This window comes from Phalacrocorax carbo, chromosome Z (genome assembly GCF_963921805.1).
Source record: "Phalacrocorax carbo chromosome Z, bPhaCar2.1, whole genome shotgun sequence".
Taxonomy (NCBI): Eukaryota; Metazoa; Chordata; class Aves; order Suliformes; family Phalacrocoracidae; genus Phalacrocorax; species Phalacrocorax carbo.
In genome coordinates, this window is record NC_087548.1 from 12,434,079 (window position 1) to 12,452,338 (window position 18,260).

The 18,260-nt window shown below is 53.1% G+C and overlaps 1 long non-coding RNA gene across 1 annotated transcript; it reads right to left on the reverse strand.

Annotated features, from left to right (window-relative positions):
• Positions 1 to 94: 94 nt before the first annotated feature.
• LOC135310491 (uncharacterized) lies at positions 95 to 17,698 on the reverse strand. The gene is made up of 3 exons (XR_010370573.1): positions 17,544 to 17,698; positions 10,820 to 10,980; positions 95 to 10,188 (listed from the first exon to the last, which is right to left on the reverse strand). It is a non-coding gene; the product is annotated as an uncharacterized LOC135310491 (long non-coding RNA).
• Positions 17,699 to 18,260: the final 562 nt, after the last annotated feature.

Consider the following 18,260-nt stretch of genomic DNA (forward strand, 5'->3'; position numbering starts at 1 on the left):
AACCAAAGAGCTGCGATGCTTGCCGTCCAGCTGCGGCATCTCAGAGTCATGGCTCAAAACACTATTTTCTCTGTACCCTGGCGGGTGCCTCTTCCCCTCTGCCTGCTCCTGGAGACCAGTTTGGTGGCCAAGTCAAATGGCCATTCTTGAATTCCCAGGTTTTTGGTGCTTGGGTGATGGAGGCAGCATGATGGTCTTAACAGGCAGGGCTTTTCTGGCATGTAGACACTGGATAGAGAGACATCCCTGTGCACTCAAAGCAGACCTACCTCTGGTGGCTATGCCATTGGCTGGCTCTGCATATACCCATGGGGCTCTGCACTGTGTGCACTCTGAAGGTCCTGCTCCCCATCTTAGGACCAGAGGTCCCATCCCTGCCTCCCCCGATGGGTCCTGTCCTGACGCCTTGACAACAGAGCAGACCCTGCATGTTGCAGAGGTCTGGAGAAGCTCAAGGCTGCCAAGATGAGATTCAACTAGATCATGCCCCATGTATCCCAACAGTAATTGACTGTGGTTGCAATCAGGAAGGGGATTTTGCACCCCCAGGAAGACCACAAGGGCCATGGCCCTAATTCCCATCTGCACAGGGCTCTGCTCCAGTACCGAAGGTCTCTGTGAGAGTTGCCAGCATTGCAAAATAACAGCCTCGCTGGAGGGAGAGGGGGAAGATGTACAAACCAGCAGCCATTTCAGTGCCGAAAGCTCTGGGGATTCTCCTGCTCCCTTTGTATTTGCCTTGTGCTCCTACCCCTGGGAGCAGGACCATCATGGGTCTGCAAGCCCAGAGCCCAGCTCCCCCACCCCAAGCTGTGTGCCAGCTGCCCAGTGAAAGGGCCTTTGCACTAAGCCTGGAAAACCAAAGGCTCACCGCATAATGTAGAGTCCCTTCATGATCCAACAGCCAAAGCTTTGTGGACAGAGAGGGAAACTCAATGCTAGAGCTAAAATTGAGAGTAGGAGAAGTAGGGAACAGAGTTCAGAGCATCTCCTGCTGCTTCCCATGTGGGCATGGAGAAAGGACATAGTTACCCATTTTGCTGGCAGTGCTGCAGGGTTCAGAGCTGCAGGAAAGGGGCTTCAGACCCCACACAGATACCCCTCTATTTGTCTGATACCTCCAGTATCATGGAAAGAAGCACCAAGTGCTTTGTTGACAAAGCAGATTTCCTCTGAAGCACCATCTGTATTTTCTCTTCCAAACGGTAAGATCCGCCAGCCCCACAGTTCTCCTTGCCGAGAGGTGATGGAACTCAGGGGCAGGGAATGAGGGAACAAGCCTCAGCACGGCCCCACTGCAGTCTGGCAGAATGCCCTGAAACCCCCTGGGCTGCAGGACCCCCCTGTCTTCCTCTGCTCCCATCTGCAATGGCCCTGATGCTCTGGGGAGGTTGTCTTTCCCTGTCCTTGTGCCATGGCAGCACTATCACACATAAAGATTGGTCTAAGCAGGTCTGGGGAGAGTGTTTGGAGTACAAATGCAAAGGCCAGCTAGCATGCTTACAACCGAAAGCACACATAAACCACTCTGATCTCCAGGTGAGGCTGGAACAGCCATGGTGACTGCTGACCTTGCACCTCTGCATGGCTCCAGCTTCTCATGCAAGTACCCTCCATTCAAGGGACCCACACCTCCCATCATCAGGCCTATCACACTAACTGCATCTCCTCCTTGCCTCTTGTTGAGTGCCTTTTCATCTTCTATCCTCGTGATATTAGCCTTTTTGCCTGGGACAATAGGTTTTTCCAGAACCTGTTGAAATTTGCAGTTGCTCATGTGTCACAGGGAATTAAAAGATTAAGTGTGTCTCCAGGCTGCTGAGCACAGAGCCACTTTGGCTAGAGCACTGCAAAGATAAGGATAATGCTCCAAACATCCAAGCAGCCCTTGGAGGTCAAGTCACTCTCTCTTCCCACTTGATGTTATCTTCTTTGGGACCTCCTGGGTCACACACAAATTTCAGGAAAAAATCCTGTTTTATTTAAAAATGTTCGATTACCAGAGACGTCTTCCAGCATGGGGATGTGCTAGGGGCTAAGTGTCTCCCCAGACATGTGCATGATCTTTCTGGTCACCCCTGTACCCCTGTCAAATGTTGGCATAACATTTTCTTCTAAATCTTCTGGAAATCCCCGCCGTCCTGAGACTTGGCCTGTGCCTGTGCTCAGCACGCTTTGTTGGAATAGGCATTTTATATATGCTAAAGCGAGTGACGCAGGACATTTAGAAGAGCTCTTCTGGGGTGGCGCAGCCCATCTAAGATTGTCCTCCCATCAAGGACCTCCCTGAAACAGTGTGCAGTGTCCATCCACCTCCGCCACAGCTTCTTGTCTGTGAGACACCCCAGCATGCTGGCCCCAAGCCGCACAAGAAAAGCTGGGTGCAGAACACTGCAGCTGAGACCTGCAGCCTGGACCCGCCACCAAACCCACCGGGGGATCAGAGCATCCCTCATGGCTCTCCATGCAGGCAGCAATGCCTCCCTGCCCTACAGCAGTCTCACAGTTGTCTGTGATCTGCACTGTGCAGGGCTAAGACTGCGCAACCCAGTGGTCTCCTGCAGCCTTAAACACCCTGTATGCAGAGGCTCAGAGGAGCAAGAGACAAGGGGAGATGTGGCACCCACACTTTCCTCTGTCCTCACGGCACAGCCAGGGCTCTCCAGCCCATCACTGGCTGCCAGACTGTCTGCTAGCCAAAGCCACTAGTGCACCACACACTACCAGCTGCCTTCTCTTAAGGATGCCCCCATAAAAAGCTGTCCTTCCAGTCCCTCAGCACTAAACTCAACACAGTGCAATTTCTGGGAAGCTTTGGATCTCACATGTGTTTGTCCTACTTCTCAGGCTCCCCAGCTGCCCAGCTGTTCCTTCCCATTTGAGCTAATCACAGAGATTAAGGCAAAGTCCCAGCCTGGAAGGTTTGCAAACAGCTCCAGCCTGTTTCTGCAAACAGCTTTTGCAGTCACACTCCTGCACAAAAGCACATGGGCTAATAAATCCCATGGCATCTGTGCAGGGAATTCCCAAAAAAGGCTCATTGCTAACCTAGCCCAGCCAGGAGCCAGCCCCCAGTTTAGGGACATCGCAAACCACAGGGCCACCAGGCGCAGGTCCTTCAAAGGGGAAGCTAAGGGAGGCACAATGCTGGAAAAAAGGTGCCCAGAACTGTCAGAGAGAAGACTTTTGTCCATTATATATCTCACCATGGAGCCTGGGTCTTCGTGTACCCTGTCCCCGCAAGAGGTCTGCCCAGCTGTCACCTCCATCCCCCAGAGCCTGACACCACACCAATTCCCTCAGCGGGGGTCCCCACCATACCAGCAGGGCATAGTAGAGCTGAACAGCCAGCTCAGGGCAGGGGGGAGTCTCCAGCCCCCAGTACCCCCAGCCAGAGTCTCCCTGTCCTCATGCTGCCCCGCGGCTGCAGGCAGTAGCTGCTGGATGGAGCTCTTCATTACTAGATTGACTCCAGATTTTTCAGCTTTCGAACAGTCGTGGCCAGGAGACTCCAAGCCAACATGACAGAGGAGCCTTCCTGCATCTCCCCAGCTGTTTGCTGAGGTTTCTGCAGCCACCCACTGAGCAAGTCGCTCTCCCTGTCAAAGTAAACAGGTTGTCCTGCCTCTGCTAACAAGCTCAAGGAATCACTTTGAACCCCCAGCCCATCTGTAGCCCCATGTTTCCTCTGTATGAAGCAAGCAGCTTGCAGCTGGCCTCGCTGTGACTGCACGGGGAAAGAAGGGGGTGCAGCCATCTGGGGGTCCTGATGGACTGCAGTATGTGATGGACAGTTGACAGACATGACCCTTCCCAGCCGTTCAGCACTGAGTCCCAAGGGAAGGACATGAGGGCGAGCTGGGGAGGAGAGAGAAGCCAGATGCTCCCATAAGAGGGGCTTGTGGTTGAAACACACTGTTTTCCCCCAGTGTGGCAGTGTGGTGAAGCTCCCCCAGTATTGCTGCTTTTGAGGTGAGGAAGATGTTTCCTTGGGCAATTTGGCCACAAGAATGTGACAGTGGGCTAAAATGCACCGCCCTGATGCCCATATGCTGTGGGGACTCAGGGCGGCTGATGTGCCAACACCAGGGCAGGAGCAGAGCACACAGCTCATTCCCCTCGCAAGGCATAGACCCAAGCAAGCCTGTCCAGCTTCATGCACTTTGAATAGGAAGGTCTGTCCTGCCATCCTTCCCCTCCCTGCCACCAGCCCCTTCATCCTCTCCAGAGCCAGCACAACACAGTCGGAGGGGATTTATAGCAAGCTCAAATGGCTGCAGACTTTTGGCCTCGCTTGTAGCCAGGCCAGGACCTTCTCTGCCTGCCAGTGAGTGTTTGAAGGTAGGCAATGGACAACGCTCACACTGTTGCAAAGCACAAAGCTCAGGCTAAGCAATGCTAGATTTTGGGAGGGCACAAGGTAAGCAGGGATCCAGATGACCCGGGTGCAGGGAGCCTGCTGGGTGTCCTGCCTGTGGCATCTCAGCTAGAGAATATCCCATCTCCTTCTCGGCATGGCCGGCTGTTCCCAGGGCGATGTCTTCCAGGCATGACAGGCCAAAGCTTTTGCCGATAACACAAACAGGACAACTTGGAACCAAAATCTGGTCAGTTGAACCAGAAACATTGCTCAGATTTATGGAGGGAAGATTTTGAAACAAACAGCTTAATTAATTTAAGTGAGGAGCATAATCAGAGGAAGAAACAGGAAAAGTACTTTCAATTCTCCTTTCTTTTTTTTTAAGATAAGCATGTTTCTGAAAGGCACGTGGGTGAAAGGCATGGGTTTTCCAGCCAGGGAAGCTGCCAGAGGAGCACTAGGGACCCTGTGCTGACCAGACGACCCCAGGAACCTGCGGCACTGACGAATGTCCTCACTATGAACCGTGGTAAGAGGGGCGACTGCTTCTCGTTAGTAAGAAGGACAAAAGCATCGCAGAAAATCATAGGGATATGACCAGATTGAGAAGCTTTTTGGGTGACTAACTGTCCATGGATGAGGGGCAAGGGAGGATAAATGGAGCAAGAGGAAAGCACATAGACCTGATTTCCCAACTTCATGACGTAGTGGGAGCGGCTGTTGGGCAGAGAGAAACTGCGATGGCCATACAGTTTGTCCCTCTCCCCGCTGGTTTCTCCATAGCTGCAGCCCTCAGTATCACAGCACCTCAACCACAAAACCAGGGATCACCTATTGCTTCAGAAAAGTCTCTTGCATTGATGCCTCCTGATTTATTACTGCAGAGTCCCTGGAGCAATGGCGTACTCTTGAAGCAAAGCTCAGAACCGCTGGAACATCACTGTGTGTGCTGATAAATTGTGTGCATGCTCCCTCGCATGCTTTTGAGCCAGGCCAGCTAGCACCAAGCTAAGTGTATAGGGGTGAGCAGGGTCAGGGACCATCCTCGAGGGATGGAGGATGCGGCCTCTCTGTTCGGGGGCGAGAGAGCTTGGCCCCAGGCTGCTCCCTGCCAGCTGGCCGAGGTGCCTGGTGGCCTTCCCGCACATGCTTAATCAGTTCGTCTAGACCCAGTGGTGGCCTCATTAATCACTGACCGGCATGGGTCCCACCAGGGGTTGAGAGAGCCCAGCCAGCTTCCTTCCCCTGTGCACCCTACACGTTCCCTGATTTACACCCTCCTGCCTCTGAAACATAGGCATAACCTTGTGCCCTGCTCCCATCCCCATGCAGATGTCAGCATCCCATTGCTTTTTCCCCAGGAAGGCAGCTCTGGCCTCCCGCCGCCCATACAGCTGGGCACCCAGCCCCAGGGCATGCCCTGCATTGGACACCCTTGCCCCACGCCACTCTCTGCCCCTTGCCCCACAGCCCTCTGCGTGAGGCCAAAGCGTTTACAAACACTTTCCAAGCAGCTCCATTAATTTCCCTTCTCTCATCTCCTTCGGAGCTGGCAGAAGAGCGTGTTGGGATGAGTCTGAATCCAGAAAGAAGTGCTAGAAATTGGCTTCATTTCTTATCCAAGTTTGTCCAACTCATCAGGCTGTTTGGTCCCACACTTCTCCACCAGCTCCAAGAGGCTTGTGCTCTTGGCAAGACAAGTCACGTCCAGGCTCAGACTGGGTACTGGGGACTGCCTGGGCTCAATCAGGCTTTCCTCCCACCACGCATCAGGCAGTCCCCCATCCCTCCTTGAGGCTCCCTCTGCCCAAGACCATTTTCAGCTGTTGATGTCCTCAGTCTCTACCCACTTCCTTCACGGATCCACAAATCCATCTCATGGACTCGCAAACCAAACATGGACTCAATTGCAACCTCCCATCCAAAGCGGGGGCAGCAGTGGCATCAGACCAGGTTGCACAGGACTTTGCCCACCTGTGTCTTGAAATCCAAGAGGCTGGAGGTCCTACCTCTTCTCCAGGCTCCTCTTCAAACACGTGACTGTCCCCATGAGGAAAAACTTCCCCAGGCTACAAGCTGGATCACTTTCTTTCATCTTCTTACACACTTACATTAAAAGTCTACCTCTGTCTTCTCAGTAATCTCCCCATAGATGTTAGGGATGTCTCCCCAAAGCCATCCCTTCTCAATGCTGGACAAGCCCAGCTCCTCCAGCCTCTCCTCGCTGGGCAGGATCTCCAGCCCCCGCCATTTCAGCGGCCCCCGCTGAAGTCTGTTAATGCCTCTCTTGTACTGGGGTGGCCGAACCTGAACGCAGTAGCCAGGCATAGTGTAATGAGTGCTGATCAGAGGAGGATAATAATTTCCCTTCAGCCTTTCAGAAACTCAAGTGCATTGCTAAAACTATTGCTCTGGTTGGCTTGAAACAATGATCAGCTCCTGTGTGCAGCAAGAATCTGTGGGTGATGCCCAGCCCAGCACCAGCCCCATGTTTCTGCATTGCCCAAAAACTCACTGGACAAGGCAGTGGAGGAGACATTTTGCAGACAAGAAGTCTGGAAAAGAAGCAGGTTCCCTGGCTCTTTGGACTTCTGCAGGAACAGAGCAGCAGCAGGATGCATTTTCCACAGACTCACAAAGCCTACGGCCAGAGGGAGCCATCAGATCAGCTTGTAACAGCCCTGAGCCTTGCTGCCAGTAGTGTAGCTGCTCAGTCCTTGCAGTGTTTTAGTTCCTTGCTTGTCTTCTTGTGGATTTCATCTACACACATTTAATATTAATTTTCTACCATGCTGAATTTTTTTCAGGTCCAGAACTGGTCCTGGAGGAACTGGCTGGCAGGTGCCACTTCCCTGCAGGTGGCTGCCTGTGCCTGGGATCACACACGCTGTCCCAAACCACCTCCTGCCCCTCCTCAGCTCAGGGCAACCTGCAGTCCCCAAACTGCCGCAGGGACTCCCATTTCTGCTACACTTCCTAGGGTACCTGTAATAACCTTCACAGCACAAGGCAGGACAAGAAACAGCAGCACAGCTTGCAAACAAGGTTACAAGAGATCTCTGAGTTTAAGTTGTGCAAACATCACAGAATCTGCAAAAAAATGCAGAACGGACAAAGTAAGTTGGAAGCTATTCTGGAGACTTTGTTTTGTGAGACAGTTTGGCAAGAAGCAGCAACTAAGCGAAGTCAGGATGTTTTCCTTGTGAAGGGCAATTCACCAGACTGGTGATCATACCTCAAAGGGCTGCAGACAAGAGAAGAACCATTAACATCGAGTCCATGCGCATACCACAAGGAGATGCTGTCTTCCAGCAGCAAGCTCACAGGATGCCCCCACGTCCAGGGAGTCCAGGGAGAAGTGACCTCTCTCCTCAAGCTGCTCACATTTATTCACCATCCCAGGGATGGAGGAGGCAGAGGTGGAGAGCTGGCCAAAATGGGCTCCTTCCCATGGGGTGTGCTCCCACTCCCCCTTTAACACCTCATGTGGGAGCTGCATCGGCTTTGCTTTACTCTACTAGGGCTTTTCCCAGAAAGAGCAAGCAGCCATTCTTCTGTCAAGATACTTGTAGTAACAGCCGTGCTGTCCCTGTGTGCCTGACTCACATGAAGGATGCACTGTGCTCCAGGGAACGTGGATGCCTGAGCAGGGAGATACCCAGCAGATGCCTGCCTGCCCAAGCATCTCCTGGGAACACCAGGGAAATTCCAGCTGTATAAGAAATAAATACCATTGCAGCTAAGATCCCTCAGCCCATTCTTTCAGGGCTCTTGGGTACAATTTATCTGGGCTGCTACTTTTGAAATACTTGCCCTCAGTGTATGTCTTCTAGCATCCCCTCTACTGCCCAATAAACTGGAAAGTATTTCACAGCCTTCCTTGCTTCTTCCCAAACACTGATTACAGATATTGCCTTCCTTTCTGTGTCTTGTGTAACAGCATTTCCATTCTTTTTGGAAACAGATTTAAAAGTTGAGGATGTGTTTTGGTAATAAAAGCTGCTTTGCTTGCTGCAAACCTCTCTCAGGGTACATTCAATCCCACTATGTCATTGATGAAGATATTAAAGAGTACTGGTCCCAGTACAGACCCTTGAGGGACACCACTTTTTACTGGTTTCCACTTGGATGTTAAGCCATTGACTATAACTCTTTGGATGCAGCCCTCCAGCCAATTCCTTATCCATCACTTTCCCCAGACCAAGCAGAGATTATGGCTGGTCAGCACCATCACAGTACCCTGAATGCCATTATCTCAGTACAGGTAGCACAAGCACATGTGCCTGGTGGCAGGAGCACTGCAGTTTGCTCCTGCAAAGATGAGCTGTACTGGCTGGGGGTCTCTTTTGGGCTGGAGGACATTAAGCTGGGAGGCGGCACAGCTGTCTGGCATGGTATTCCCTGTGGGAGGCCGCCCTGTGTCCATCTCCCTTGCAAGTCTGTGTTCCTGGGTGTGCTCCTGGTGTTGGTCATCCAAAGCATCCATGGTGCACCTCACCAGGGCTCCAGCCTCAGGCTCATAGCAAGGATCCCATGGACCAGGGCCGAGGATACCACAGTGAATGCAGTGAGGGGCACAACCTGTGCCACGCCTAGGCTTGGGTCATCCTTGGATGGATAAGTCTTGGCTGGATGGGCAGCCTTGCGCAGCACCGCTCACTGCTGGGACCCCTGCACCAACACAGGCATGGCCCCAGCCACAGTTCCAGTCCTTCTGTGCCACATACATCTTTACAGCTTAAGGAGCTTCACAGTCATGCAGAGGTCCAAGGGAGCAGGCAGACCCCAGCTCTGCAGGGGCTCCTCTCTCCAGGGTCAGGTCCAAGTTGCTCAGGCTCTCAGAGCAACTGAGGTTCAGCTCTGCCTCACAGGAGTGACCATGCTGCAGGAAGGAAAAGGGAGAGGTGTGGAGCAGAAGGGTCATCAGTGACTGGTCCCCTGGGCCGAGTCAGCAGCCTCGCTGCAGCTGGAGGAGCTGCTGCCATGATAGTCGATGGGCATCAGCTGGGCAAAGGATGCATTGCAGGGCAGGGTATATGTTGGCCCCACAGCGATGTCCTGAGCTGCTGCTATTTGACCTGCTCTGTCTTAAAGAGGCACTTAGACATCAGCAAGGGGACACAGGTGCAGTGTGGCTGCAGGGGACCAGCCACTACCTGCAGGAATTTGGTGAGCAGCTGATGCAGTGTTTCTATGGACCACTGCACTGCCCCGGGGAAGCTTCACAGCTTTATCTCCAGCCGTTTTCTTGCTGTGTGCAACCAGAGCTTGCTGCACACCTCCTGCCTCAGCTCCAGCTTTGAGAAGACAGCAGGTGCTGCAACACGATGCTGGCTCCCGTCCTTGACCAAGCATGAGCATGGGGTGTCAAAGTCAGTCTGATGGCTGTCATCTCTTGTTGGCAGGATCAAAGGTGGTCCTGCTGCAGGTCCTGCTGCCTTGCAGGCCATGTTGGAAAGGGCTAGGGGGACCACGGACAGAGGAGGAGGCAATAGCAACTCTCCCTCAGTCCAGGAGAAGGAGTATCTCACACAGGATGTTCCCCAGTGATAGTGGCTGGATGGAAGAGCAGACCCCAGCAGGCAGCTCTCCAGCCCCACTGTCTGGCTTGCAGCCCCAAGTCTCTCAGTCCTGCAGGGCTCAGGGGCAATGAGGTCCGGAACGGACTGGCTTTGCCTGGGGAGTCCCACTGGTGTCCCCGTGCCACTGTCAGCAGGTTGGGACAGAAAAGTCCAGGCAGGGGTTGTTCACAGAGAGGCCATCATCTGCCCTTGGCAGGATCAGCGTTTGCCCTCCTGCCAGTTCAGCTCCCAGTCCTGTTGGCCAGGCTGGAAAGGGACGGGTAATCCATGGACAAAATGAGAGTGCACAGGGACTCGTCCTCCCTCCAAGGCAGCCCCCATCCAGCTGTCACACACGATACTCCCCAGCACTGGCTCCTGGTTGTCACAGGCAAAGCAGCATGGACCCTCCTGGGCACTGGTCTCCTCTACCCACATCCCTGCAGAAGCAGCCCCCCCTCAAAACATCAGCAGGGAACCTGCCAGCCATGGCAGATGGCACCTCTTCCCATGCTAATGAGCCAGCAGGATTTAATTCCTGCCTCCCTTTAACACTCATTAGAGTGTCACTTGGCTATTCTTCTGCGTCTATCACATCTCTGCCGCTTCTGCTCAAAATGATAATTTGGGGCTGCCTCTGGGGTGGCCATCATCCTCCCACCCCACAAAGGCTGCCACCTCACTATCCCCCAAACTCTGCATTAAATGGGTCTAAAGAGGAGGCAGGCACAGAGCAGCAAACCCGGCACCCATGGTATGGATAGGTGGAGCTGGTCTTAACACCGAGACTGGGTGTTAAGACTGGGTGTTAAGATTTTCCCACAGCATCCCCACCTTGCCCAAAATCCCACAGCCCCACCGTGGGCACAGAGCCGCAGAAAGATGCAGCCAGACCTACCGCAGCTTGCTGGGGGCCAGAAGTAGGTTACTTTCCACTGTGCATAGAAATGATATGATGCATATTCATCAGTTACGGTTGTGCGAAGATTACAGCAGTTGCATAAATTGCAGGTTTAGGGATCATTGGCTGCACTCTGTGACTTTCCAGGGCTTCATACCCTGAAAAAGAGATGGGAATTGGAGTCACCTCATGAAAAATGAAGGTCAGTGTCTTAGAGAAATATGGTTTTCTTGACTGTACATTTTTGCACCCCTCAGGTGAACAATTCAGTGATATAAGCCTCTTCTCATTATTTAGAATTATATTTATCAGTTGTAATCACTCTCAATACATTTTCATTCTTAAAAATCAATTTACCAAATTCTTCACAAGTACGATGGAAACAAATTGAATTTGAAGCCCAGCCTCACAGGATCAATGCTAAGCAGGTTGCTGCATCTCCTTATACAGGGAAAATACTCTTTCATGCAGCTGCCTTTGAGCATAGCAGAGCCCAGGGAGCCTAAAAGCTTTGAGCAGTGGAGAGGATTTGGGAATCAATGCTCTGCAATCACCCGTGAAGGCAGGAGCTGGGTGCGAAAGAGCCCCAGGGCATGCAATCCTGCCTCAGTTCCCCTGTTGAACGAGGCTCTCCCCAGCTGCTTGTCACCAGCCTGGCCATGCCACGGACTCCCCAGTGAGTGCCTCCTTGCCAGCCTGGCCACATGACACCAGCTCCCTCCAAAGTGACAACAGCATGGTAATTACTTCACCCATTGGTAAGACCCCTCTCAGGTGTCACCAGCCTTTCAGACGTCTTAAAATGCAACTCAGTAGTTTTCACCCAGTGCATAGATAGCTGTAAGTACCCCCAAAATTATTTAAGTTTTTCTCAACCACAGAGTATGAAGTTAACCCTGCGGAAAAATGTGCTGCAGTGTTGCTACCAGTCCACGACAGATGGGTCTCATCCAAAACTCTTGAATTGGCCATATCTAGAAAAAAACAAAAAGTCCTGAAAAAGCACTGATGTGAGCAGGGTCTGCTTAATACAGAGGCTGGGCAGTCAGCCCCAGGAAAATACTCATTTCTGCTGTCTGCTTCCCTGCAGACACAGTGAGACCTCTCAGAGTTACCCCTACACTGTCAGCTGCACGTAGCAATGATCAGTGAAGCTACTGACTACTGAAGTCAAAATACTGAGCTATTTTTCACACTTGCAGGTACTGCCGAAGCAGATTCATCACTACCCTGCAAACAGTCCAGCAGACAAAGTATTCTTGCTTTTCAGTGGGGGAGCAGCTGCACAGCAGTACAGAGCAACTGGAAGCATTTCAGTATTCTCATATTTTGGGGTATCTGTGACCACAGAAAAAAACCCAGACTCTGTTCAGCCAAGCCATTCATTAGTTTTTCAACCAAGAGAGAAGTTAATATCTAAGTGTAAAGCTCTTTGCTTCCCCATTTGTCTCATTTGAATGATATGGGACCCTCAAGAAAGACCATCTATTTCCCAGTCAAGTGCTCCAAGTGCCTTGGGATAACACTACTGTTCCCTTTTCTCGCTCCTGCAGCAACCCCTGTATCATTTGCTGTATTTTCTCATCTCTCTATCAACAGAGGAAGCTGAGGGAGAACTGCTGTTAGGAGCTATTCAAGAATCGCTTCCGTGATCTGTGCATCCTCACCAGCGCCAAGGAGAGGGGATAATAACTTCCCTCAATCTGCTGGCCACACTTCTCCTAATGTAGCCCGGGATGTGGTTTGCCTTTCTCGTGATGAGAGTGCTCTCTTGGCTCATATTCAGCCCAGTGCGCACGATAACCCTGGGCCCTTCCCATCCGCGCTGCCGCTTGGTGCTCACCTCCCAACCTGGGCTTATTGTACCTCGGTGCTGCACTTTGTATCACCCTCACTGAATTTCAAGGGGTCATTGCTCACATTTATTTAATCCCTCCCGGACTGAGGCTGTGTCAGGTGTCAGCCACCCTCACCTCGTGGCACCTGAGGCTTTGCTGAAGGTTTATCCTGTGTCAGTGCTCCTGTTGCTGATGGCAAGCCCTGTGTCAGCCCCAGGGTGCTTCAGTTGTTACTGGCCACCCATCGGCTGTCGAGCTGTTGGTGCCCACCCTCAGAGTCCAGCACAGTTTTCCCTTGGGAAAACCCTGCTTGCCCTTTATGTGCTCAGAAATTGTTTCAGAGGGGTTGTGCTCCATAATGGGTCTTACAGCAATTACCGCTCCCTTTACTGATCCACGCCAAGTCACGTCTTCCCTTCCCTGGGGAGCACAGAGCCCTTTGACTCTTGGATGGATAATCCCCACCACCAGTCAGTCTTCATTCTGCAAACATATAGCAATAGAAAACACAGAAATCAGGGTCAGAGGCCACAAGATGTCTCTGTGCCCCCTTTGCTCTGGCTTGCCAGCCCAGGTGCTGGGTCTCAGGCTGTCAGCAGTGCCCTAAAAATCTCCTGCAGGATAAACCATCTGAAGTGTGGCACAGGGGAATGCTTTGGGTGATCCCAGCTGCAACGCTTCCGCACAGGCTGGAGCTTTGCATCCCAGCAGCAGCCTCAGCTAGTTTTATACAAAGACGCTAACAAAATTCAGGATATCTTGGTTTTGAAAGCACTGCATAATTGCAAGCTGTTATTGTCTGAAACCACATTTGCAAGATGCAATCTCAACAGACAGGCAGTTTGGGGAAAAGAAACACTTGCTCAGTGTAGGAGAGGTTCCTGCAGAGGGTACAGCCTCACAATACCCTTGCCAAGCATTCACAGGTCTTCTCCTCAGCTGCACAAGCTCCACAGTTTCAAGCGCAGACCTGTGGGCAACATCCTACTCAAACTCCCCCCTGCCCTTGCCATAAGCTCAGGGTTTCTTTGTCCCGTTTCTCCATATAGCCATGTAGGGTATCAGCCTCAGATAGCAAAGTCAACAGCAGCTTGCAAAGGGGCAGGTCTACATACTGCCCACCCTGAACTGCAATATCCAGAAATCTCTGGCAAAGCCTCCGTGTACCTGTTTCTACCCCACTCACAGCACTGCTGAGACTTCACAGCCAAGCAGACTGTGTCCTTCCATGTGCTTGTGATCCCTTCTACACCCCTCTTCCTCATCTTCCTTGAAAAGCAGCAGTCTGGGAAATGCTGGGTTTGATCGGGCACTGGAAAAGCCACAGTCATTGAGTGTTATTTCAGGCATGTGATTCAGTGAGGGACTAGAGCACCCCAGGAGAACAGAGGGATTCTGTCTTGAGCTCTGTAGCTATATTTCATCCAAAAAACCCAGTGACTTTGAGCAGGATCCTACACCTGCACAAGGTCTGACCAATGGCTTAGTGCTGCTCAGACAAGGGTTCAAGTGACAAGTTCAGCCTTTCCCTGATGGACATCCCTCAGCCTAGAGAGGTGGCCACATGCACTCCCCATCACTATCTTTTCACAAATAGAGAATTCATTCATATCTTCACTCACCCAAACCCACCTGCACTCAAACTTTGGAGGACTTGTTGGGTTATACAAAGCTTAGACTGTGCCTTCTTGGTATCACTTGGCCCTGTGAGCTGGATTTTGCAGTGCACCAGTTTTATGATGGATGGTACAGTCCTGTATGAAGTCTGGCCACAGACAGGCCACCCGGTCCTTGGGGACAAAAAGCAGGGAGCATCCACAAGCTGACTACAATTTGGAACACACCTCCATCTGGCTTGTACAGGAGGGCAGGCAGGTGCGGGCTGTCCTAGGTCCCAGGTCCTCCAGGGTGCCTGAGGGATGATGATGGCTCAGAGGTGGAGAATATCCCTGCCAAGTCTACTCGGGTTCAACAGGAGACCAACTCATGTGAGAGAGGCCCACTGAGGACATCTAAATACTCGTATGGTGCCCAGCACCCCTCCTCCTGGCCACAACTAGCCCCAGGGGAGTGTCAGGACTTGTGGCTCTGCATGGCTCTGCCTGGCCCGGCAGCATCAGTGTTAACAGGGCTCTGCCCTGGCCCTGCCGTGAGCACACACTTGCCTGCGGAGCTGTGCTTCCAGAATCCTCCTTGCAATTACATGCCCTGCCACCATGCAGGCGAGTTATTAATATTTATTAGGCTCAATTATTCATGGCCTCTTTAGGATCCTGTTGTTTAAGTCCAGCTTGAGATCTCCAGGCTAGCAATCACAAAAGTTGCTTTCCAGAGGAATTACAGTAAATCAATTCTTTGGAGATGTTCCAGGCAGCTGTAAAACTCACAGATGGAGCTGCCCAGAAAGGAGCCTCGCACCCAGCCCTCAAAGGCCCAGAAGTACTGCATGGGAGCAAGTGATGCTCGAGGCCTCCTCGGGTGGGGTGTAGGGTCCTGGGACACCATGTCCCCTTTCCCTACCACCTGCACAAATGTCACTCTGGCCATCTCCTTCTGAAGCTGCAGGGGATAATGGTTTGGAGGTTTCTCCCTATCAAAAGGACACCTGGTAAGGATGGAGAACAAACCATGATGTTTGCAGCTGAGCAAGGCAAAGCAGGCAGCAGCCAGGAGGACATAGCCTGTCCTAGCGGCTGTGACAGGGGATGCCCTTGCTCGTCCAAGCTCCGGGCTGGTGCTTGGTCCATAGTTGAGAAGCCACAGGGAGGGTGCAGGATCCAGAAGGGACACCTTAGGGTACTCCCAGCAGGCACACATCTTAGCGCAGGGCATCCCACTGAGACATGCCCAATTGCTCTGTTAAAGCAGGGGCAGCAGCAGCTAGCAGCACTCACACAGCCTGGAGGAGGATGATTTACCTTCCTGCCCTGTTGATGCCCTGATTTGCACTGTGGCAAGCTCGGGCAAGCCCCAGTACCAGACACTAAGCACACCAGCACCTCAGGTTGCACAGGAGGAGGCAGGGGGTCTGTCTGCACACCGTCTGCAGCAGATGCAAGCTGCCAGGGCCACGCTTTGCCAGCAGAAAGCCATCTGGACCACTCAGAGATGCTCAGCAAGGCTGATAAGCCAGGGCCTGGCACCACACTAACTGTGCCCGCCAAGTCATCTCACAGCTGCTTGCAAAGCCCGAGGCAGCACAGACAATCCTGGCACTTCCCCAGGAAAGCCTGAGCCACACTCCCACACTGACCTCTGCATATGTGTCCAGCCTGAGGCTTGGAGCAGCCACCCTGCAGCCCACAGGCATCTCTAGCAGCTCTCAGCACCACAGAAATGTTGGGTGGGATGTGGGGCTCCCAGGGGATCCACATGCCACTGGAAGGAGCTATGGGGTGGGCAAGGTCCCCCCAGGGCATTAGGCAGACCACATGTCCCTGCAACCCTCCATGACGAGGGTGAGCAGACAGCCTCTCTGGTGGTGCTGGTTAATTCTCATTGACTACAATGGGAATTGGTGCATGCGGTGCTCACATAGACACCTGGGAGGGGAAAGAGAGATGCATGACAAACAGCCCTCTGCCTCCCTCCAGCCCCTTCCCTTGGCAAGGGCTAGTCTCAAGAGACCTGGGGGCTCTGAGGAGCAAAGCATGGCCAGGGTGGAGGTGCAAGGCCAGGAGGGAGCATGATGCGTGGACTCTTCTCTGGAGACCGAGAAATGCCCAAGGAGCAGCCTTGCCCACAGTGATTCATGGCTGAGCCGCATCGCCAGCGTTCAAGGAATGGAGCGATTCACTCAGCACAGAGGAGGAGGAGCAGGGATTTGAAAGGAAGCAGTCCTGCATGTTGAAGCTTTGGTGATGAATAGGCAGAAGGGACTGGCTGCATCTTCTCCAAAGCCAGGGCAATGGCCCTGTGCCACTAGGCTCACATGCCGCTCAGGTGGGTTTCAGAGCCCAGACAGAGGATGCTGTGATGGAGGGGAGCTGGGCAGAGGCACTCAGATGCCACAGCAATGGCTATCCCACAAGACAGGATGCCAAAAAGGCCATGTGTCACCTTCAAAAACTGGGTTTCCCCCTTCCTCTGACCTGCCCTCCCCTCTCCCTGTGTCCCCCACATCTCTGCAGCAGCTGATGCCTGCTGCCTGTGACACGGCCTTCCTTTGACTAAAATCTGAAAAACCGTGCTGTGCTCTGGGCTCTAGCTTGGCTCAGCATATAAAATTTTGATCTGTTAAATGGGTTTGCAGTGGAAGCTGGGTGAGCAGGAGTGGGAACACAGACCAGCCTCCATGGCCCCCACCCAGGGCAGCTCCCTCTCCTGCATGAGGTTGGTCACTGCCAGGAGAGGATGGAGGGGGGCTCAGACACAAGGGAGGGCTCATGCCATGCTGGTGCTGGCAAGGAAAAGCAGCCCGGGGCCTGTCTGATTGGTTAGGAAGTGCTGGAGAGGCCTGATCCAGCACACAGAAAGGCTAAGGATGGCAAAGAGGTGGATTTGGAATGAAAGAGGAGGGACCAGTGCATAGCTGGGGAGCACAGGAGACATGCAACCCAGCTACAGAAAACAGGGCAGGCAGGTGCCAGGTGTGGGGTCCTGCCCCATATCCCAGGATGACGCCAGGTCAAGGACAAGTGTGGGCCATCCTCTCTGAGCTGCAAGATCTGCCTCACTTCACCCCCCAGCCACCTTTTCTTCCTCCTCCACCAAGCCACTGCACCAGCTGGCTGCACCACTAGCCCCCGGCGAGCTCTGGGGACCATGGGTCGCCAGGTCCAGCATCCACCACCCACCCCTGCGCTCTCTGCCCGGGGATACAACCTGGGCCCCTTGTCTTATACCCCTCCCTCACCCTGCTGAAGAAACCGAGATGATCCTACCACCAACAGTGCCTCAGACAGACTCCAGCAGGCAGGGGCATTTTCTTTTTCCCCCAAAATCCTCTGAATCGCAGCAAAAGCCGTTTTAATCAGAGCTTTCTGCCCTGCAGGACTCCACGCGGCGTAATGAAAGAGGCGCAGACAGCCCTTTTACTCTCCCCTCCCATCAACCCTCTGCTTGGCCTCCTCTCCTTTTTTAATCCCCCCCTTCCCGCATTCCCACACCACCACCACCACCCCCCACCACCCCCCCCCCGGCATTTCAAGCCTGCTTTGTAAATGTTTGAAAGTGATGCTGATGCAGTTGGTATGGCAACGCCAGGCTGGGGCCCTGCCTGAAACCCCAAACACACAATTAGCTGATTAAGAGGTGAGCGTGGGCCTGTGGCATGCTGGGGCTCTGCTGCTCCATGGGGCTGTCCCCGCTCACCCCATCAGAGGTGCTCAGGGGTCCCCAAGAGGGGTGAGAGGCATCCAGTGCTGTGATGCAGCCCAAGGAGCATGCACAGCCCCTCACGTGGGTAAAGGTCTGGGTTTCCAGGCTTGGAGAAGCTGGGGACAAGCCTTTGCATGAAGCCTTCCAACAAGATGCTGCGGCTTGGGAATGGGGCTGACGGAGACACCAAAAGCAACATGGAGGCTGCTGGACCTGTTTGCAAGCACCACTCCCCAGTCCAAATAGCAGCACCCAGGAGCCTTGTGTAGCCCCCAGCTTGG